Source organism: Triticum dicoccoides, chromosome 3B (assembly GCF_002162155.2).
Source record: "Triticum dicoccoides isolate Atlit2015 ecotype Zavitan chromosome 3B, WEW_v2.0, whole genome shotgun sequence".
NCBI classification, from domain to species: domain Eukaryota; kingdom Viridiplantae; phylum Streptophyta; class Magnoliopsida; order Poales; family Poaceae; genus Triticum; species Triticum dicoccoides.
The window spans coordinates 387,447,184-387,454,036 of record NC_041385.1 but is presented as its reverse complement, the minus strand read 5'-3'; the positions used below and the strand labels follow the sequence as shown (position 1 = coordinate 387,454,036).

The following is a 6,853-nucleotide window of genomic DNA, read 5'->3' as shown; positions in this document are numbered from 1 at the left end:
TTCTTTTTTGTGTTTTTGAACATGGAAATACAAGGTGAACCTCTCTCGCAAGAATTTTTGAACTTCCCCGGACAAAGCACTTGAACTTCTTTCAAAAAACCGTTTAAGCTTTTATTTTGTATACTTTTATGCTCAACTGAAATGCATTCCTTACAGTACTTGAACTTCTCTTTGTTTTCACTATGAACTTCTTTCAACACATAAGAATTTTTTGAATACATAAAAACATGTTTTAAATGGTATACATGAAAATTTTAAACCGTTCCTCGACATGTGGCACATAATATACCGGTAGAAAGCTTATGAATAGCAGCAAGTTTTTACGTAGACATGTGTTACAAATTCGTTGCCTTTTGAGATCAGTTTTTAAAATGGCAAAACAATGTCAATTTTTTGTTTTAAAACAACATTTTTGTTTTAAATTTGTAATGGATTGAGAGAATAATTTTAATTCACAAAAACAACATCTTTGTGTGTTTTTGCACATGTAAATACACGGTAAACCTCTCTCGCAAGTATTTTTGAACTTCCCCGGCCAAGCTTGAACTTCCCGCAAGAATTTTTCACAATTTGCCTTTTTATTCTTTTTTCTCGTATGAAAACACACACCATGTAGTACGTGAATTTCAGGTTATCATTTGAACCGCCCTTTGCTTTATTTTTGCCCCAAGTCTTAAAACACTCATCAAAATCAGAGCATGTAAATCCTAGGTTTTAATAACCTCTGAACCTCTTTGCTTTTTTAATTTGAACTTTTTAGTTTTATTCTTAGAGATGAAAAAATGATTTTTATTTAAACATCATACAACATTTTAAAATTGAACTTCATTCTTTAATTTTGCATAGAAACAAGAAGAAGTTGAGCTTTTTGTATACATCGAACTACTCCATTTTTTAGTTTGAAATTCTTGATTTTATTTTTAAAATCAAATTGCTCCAAAAAAATTTAAATGCCAAAAACGACACTTCCCCTAGCAATGAAAAAATTGGAGTTTTTTTTGTAAATGTCGAACTTCTTGGTTATTTTGAACTAAACTTCTTGGTATATTCATTAGTAATGGGAAAAATCGAGTTTTTGTAATAAATATCGAACTGTTCTATTTTTTGAAATTGAATTTCTTGGTTTATTATGTAGTAAGGAGGAAAATATGGGTTTTTCATATTCATTGAACTATTCTATTTTTTAAAAGTGAACTTCTTGGTTTTTCAATTTAGACTTCTTGGTGTTATTCGTTTGTAACGGAAAAAATCCTAGTTTTGTAGTAAAACACGTAAAACTTCTTGGTTATTTCGAACTGAACTTCTTGTTTTATTTGTGTTTTTATTATTTTGGAAATGAGATTTTTTATTTTTTATGAACATTAATCGCTCTATTTATTTAATTTGAACTTCTCTGTTTATTTTTTATGCAAAATGGAAAAAATTCATTTATAAAGTACATTTTTTATTTTTGAACGTCCTAGTTTTATAGAATCATTTATTTTTCGTGTTTTTAAACCATTGTACTTCTTTGTTATTGTAGTTTGACCTTCTTTAGTTTTTGTTTTTTAGAAACGATTTTTTAATTCGTTATTTAAAAGGAAAATATTAAACTGGACATCGAACCACCTCATTTTCTAAATTTGAACTTCAAGGTTTTTGTTGGATATGGGGAAATCCATTTTTTAATAAGTAGTGAACTTCTCTATTTATTAATCTTGACTTTATTGGTTTCTCAGTTTGAACTTCTTCATTTTTAGTTTTTCAAAAACAGGAATAAAAATTAATTAAATTTCAATTTCCTTATAGTTTCAATTTGAACTTCTTGTTTTTATTTTATTTAAATGGGTTAAATTTTGATTATGTTTTTTCGTAAATTTGTGTAGTGTTTGTGGTAAACTTTTCAATTGGTTTTTTCTTAAAGTGTTTTCTTTTACATATAAACTTCCGTGAGTTGATCGTGTTAATTTTTGCAAAAAAAAGTTTCGCATAAAGGAAATATATGATAGTTTTCTTTGCACATATCAATTTTGTACACCAAACTTTCTATCGTGTTACATATTCTTGAACTTCTTTGTTTATTATATTTGAAATTCTTTCTTTTTATACACAAAAATAAAATAAAACCACCTATTATTTTTTGCACGGACACACACAGAACACAAGCACACAGGGAGAGGAACACATATGATTCATTATATTTGAATTTATTTGTTAAAGAGCATGGAAGCTCAACCAAAAAAAGAGCACGACCATGGTAGAGAAGCTCGGCCTCCTCGCGCCGTTGTGGTCGGGGACGAGTTTTTCTGAGCCCACCACGTGCTCCCGAAGTGCTCTTTGTACTGCCGCTGAAGTCCAAATCCACCTCGCCCTGAAGTGTGAACTACTATTTTGTTACGTACTAGCAAACATAATCAAACAAGTATTCACCACAAGTTGGTTTCTCTATAGCAGTGTGTGTCCTTTTTCCTCTATCCTCTCACCACTGCACATTTCTTATCGTATCACAACCGAGCACTATTCTCTCACTTTTGATTTTGTTTTTGGTGAGTACATAAAGGCAAGAATAGCAGTACTTGGTTCAGAGGAAGGAGTCTGCAAGAAGAAAGGAAGCGGTTTAGAGAAAAATGCATGCACTTTGGTCATGAGGCAGAAGCAACCCGTAGTTCATTCTTTTCTGTACTAGCAATAAGAAGGAAGTAGCCATCGACGAAGCTAGAGGAGGCCAGTGGCAATGGTGCACAGGCTTCTCCTCGCATCACCACACACCCTAATCTGCACCAGTACCTACTACTGCTGCTCCTCTTGGTCGGATCGAGCATGGCCAACCTGACGATCAACAACAATAGCAGCAGGCTAGTCTAATTATGTGCATATCGGTTTAAAACAAAGACAACAAAGAGAGATAAAATGGCTAACCATATTTTGTTCCGCCTCTTGAAAATATTTTCTTGGATGTCATTTGGAGAGTGCATTTGTTCACCCAACTCTTTTGGCAATACGCTGAATATCAGCATCTGAAATCTTCCCCTGCAAAATATAACAGAGTTTACAACAACGTTCTTATCTGCACGATGCTTGCACCCCAATCTGTACTGCAGCGGGATGATGAGGATGTGCATGCCTCTGCCAGCAGAGCACGCTAGCGCACACACACACACATACGAACACACATGATCATGCACACATCGAATTGAAGCTGTTCTCAAAAAGCAAGAGGAATTCCAACAATCTTGTTTGACCTTCCACGAGAATTTTGTTCGACATGCCTGATGAGTACTATCCGAACGGCCCAAAAAATTAAGAGAAGCAGATAGAAAGAATGTGTTTCTCTGCTTCTCTACAGCTATCGGGGAGGAGATAAGAAGATAACCCCGTTTTTCTCACCTACAGCAGCCGGACAGGAGGACAGAGGCGCCCGGCCACGAGCAGACGGAAGGCCGGATGGAGGGAGGAGAAACGGGGGTCCTGGGTTTCGACTGGGGACCGGGCCGGGGCGGATGGCTCGCTGGTGTCGGGGGAGCGTGGCGGATGACTCGCCGGCAGCCGGGAAGCGGAGCAGCGAAGATGCACGTGCGGCGCCCGGTGGGTCGCGCGCGTCAGGGCTGGAGGAGAGAGGCGCCTTGGGAGGTGGCGCTTTGGCGGCTGGGGAGGTGGAACTACGGCGAGGGTGGAGGAGGCGGGGTGCGGCTGTGGCGGTTTTAGAGATCTGGGGAGGTTGCCGCGGCGATGGTGGAGCAGGGGAGCGAGGATGCCGGCGATGGTGGGGGTGCGGGGGAGGAAGGGCCACAGCGGCGGGGAAGGAAGCACCGGGCGGCGGGGGAGGAAACACCGCGGCGGTGAGGGAGGAAGCGTGTGTCGGCGACGGGGCACGGGTGGAGGTTGGTGATGGGGCCAGGAGGAAGCGGCGGCTGGAATTGGGGGAGGTTAGAGACGAGTGCAAACAGGAAAGTTCGGGAGGGCTGTTGAAGGCTTCGGTGAGCCCGCTTTTCACGGAACGAACCTTCTCCATAACCGCATCATCAGGGTGCGGTGTTTCTCCATGATGTAAGCACGTTGCAGTTCTTCCTGCAGAGTATCAACGGTCTCCGGATTGACAGAGGACGCCGACAGAGCTGCTGCTCCTCCCCACTCTGTTGAAGGGGGATGTTGGTCTGAACCCGGAGCCGTATTGGTCTGCATGATGGTGTTTGGCGAGGGCCCTAACTGTTGAGGCCCCCCACCCTCGGTGGTCATGGGGGTCGCCGTGCGCCGCTCTACAGCGCCAGAGGTGTTATCCTCGGGTGCCTTGTGGACGGTCGCGTCCACTCCTCCTCGACCAGGAGATGTCCTTTGAGACGACACCTCGGTGTTCTCCATGGCAGGGGGAGAAGGCACACGATGGTCCGTCACTCTCCGCCTATTCAGGTGGCAGAGAGTTTCCCTCCGAAGAGGAGGGAATCGGGATCTCGCGCGGAGGGCTTAAAGGCAAATAAAAATATGATTTTTATAACAGAGGCAGATCTTGTCTCTTGCTTTAATTTGTTGCCTGTGATTGATTCTTTCTTGCTTCATCGCATTGACTGTATATTCCAGATTAGCCAGTTTCTTCTTCAGCTTTATGTTATCTTCTACGAGCTTGGTGATAACACTCCGAGCCCTGCCATGCCATTCTTCATCCATCCAGTTAACAAAGGCACAAGCCTCATATCCCTGCAAATGTTAAATAGTATTCAGGATGAGCGGTGGCATTAACTCAAGTAAAATGATGAACTTAGCACTAACCTCTAAGGGGCAATTGAGAAACCGCCTGCCAATGTTGAATCCCTCCGTGCATACACATAGAGCGGGAGTGTGCCCGTGCCCACAACTCAGCTTTTGGTACTTCTCGGTGGCGCAAAACTCGGAGTCGAACTCCTGTTGTGGGAGTCTGCAGTCATGCTCGCTTTCCTGGTGTGTGTGTGGGGGGGGGTCATTCCGGACGTATTCAACAAGGAGCTACTTTGGACATGCTAAAAAAAGATTGGGATAGATTGGAACCTGACAGGACGATTCAGAACCGTAGTACACCTGCCTTCTGATGAACTTAGACAAGTGCTCGGCGGCGACTGCCGTCGTGGCGGCGATACGAGCAGGAGCAGCTTCACCAAAACCATCACACCACTCGTCCGCATTCTCCCAATGTCAGCACCACATGAGGGAGTTTGGAGGCTATCTAGGGATTTGGGGGAAATGAGGAAACTGTGGGGATAAGCTAACGGTTGGGAACTACTTATGGAACTATATGTTGTATACGGCACACTGTTTATACATGTCGTTTGTGTTAGGTATTACAACTTCACACACGATTTCCACACCAAACCGTGTGAGAAGACAACGTAGGTGACACACGGTTGCCATTACATAACCGTATGTGATGTACTACCCTGTATATATAATTGAGTTATAGTGATACTGTGTAAATAGCTGCTCTATGGATACCCGTCAAAAAATAAAACAGCTACTCTGCATATAGAGATGGCGGTGGCGGCCTAGGTAGCGGCTACCGGAGAAGAGGTCAATCCTCGGTCGATGGGCGGTGGCGGCGTCATAGGAGGTCAATCCTCGGTCTGCGGCAGAAGATAGGAGGAGCTCAACCATCGACGTCGGCGGCAGCGTGGTTCGAGCACATCCATTGCGGTCGATGGCGGGATAGTGGAGGTCGAACTTCGGGCGGCAGCCGCACTAAGCTTTGCTTCTCGACCCTGCTGTCTCGGCGTGCTGCCGCATCGCGCTTCTCTGTCTGCTGGGTGGAGGTCGCCGCGCGGCTAATTAAGTTATTCTTTCCATGAATGGCTTAATTAAGGTATTCAATTCCTAAGGGTAGTGTTGTACTAGTACTCTCCGTGTAAATTGAGTTTCCATTAATTTTTGTCATTGCACATCTGTATAACAATATGGAGCGCCCTCAGTAATTATGAAAATAAAACCTTGTGATTTATGCACGCATCTTTGGGCAGCAGTTAATCCATGTATTAATGTTGTTGTTTTGTTTTAATTACCATTCGTGTGGTGCAGATGGAACGATCTCAATGGATGAAGAATTGGAGAACCACATATTTTACTAGTGGTGTGATAGAGTTCATGAATTTGGCTGAAAGTACAAAGAGGATAATTGGTGATGCGGATTACATCCTGTGTCCATGTACTAATTGTGCCAATACAGAGTCATGTGAAGTTGCAGATGTCCAGTGGCACTTAGTCTCTCGGGGATTCATGGATAGATATACACGTTGAACCAGACACGGTGAAGAGGAGGTCATGGATGAATATACCCAGGGCTGCAAGATGGCAAACCCCGATCAGTGTCACATGGAAAACATTAGCGCAGAGGCATCAAGCTATCAATGGAACGCCAGAAAGCCAAAACGCCCACTGGAAAACCAAGACGTCGACGCAGATGGCGACGATCTTGATATGCCAGACTTTGCTGCTATGATTGCAGATTTCGAGGGCACAAAAAAGGATATGATTGGGTACAAGGATCTGCCAACCATTGATGTGAACTCCAAGAAAGAATTGTATCCAGGTTGCAAAAAGAAATATTCCAAGTTGAGTGCCTCCCTAGCCCTTCTCAGATTTAAAGCAGCAAACGGTCTATCAAACAAGGGCTTCACAGAGATGTTAGGTCTTTTCAAAGAAATTCTTCCGGAAGATAGTGTGCTCCCAAGAAGCACGAATGAAGTGAAGAAAATTGTTTGCCCATTGGAACTTGAAGTATAGAAAATAAACGCTTGTGTGAATGATTGTATATTGTACCGTGGTGAGTACAAAGATCTGCGTGCATGTCCCACATGCAAGCATGCATGATACAAGCACAGGAGAGCAAAGGACAAGTACAAATTGGACGACAAGA

At 42.7% G+C, this 6,853-nt stretch overlaps 1 long non-coding RNA gene across 1 annotated transcript; it reads right to left on the bottom strand.

Annotated features, from left to right (window-relative positions):
* Positions 1-2,151: 2,151 nt before the first annotated feature.
* LOC119276139 lies at positions 2,152-3,962 on the bottom strand. The gene is made up of 3 exons (XR_005136377.1): positions 3,367-3,962; positions 2,899-3,009; positions 2,152-2,808 (listed from the first exon to the last, which is right to left on the bottom strand). It is a non-coding gene; the product is annotated as an uncharacterized LOC119276139 (long non-coding RNA).
* Between the last annotated feature and the right edge of the window lie 2,891 nt (positions 3,963-6,853).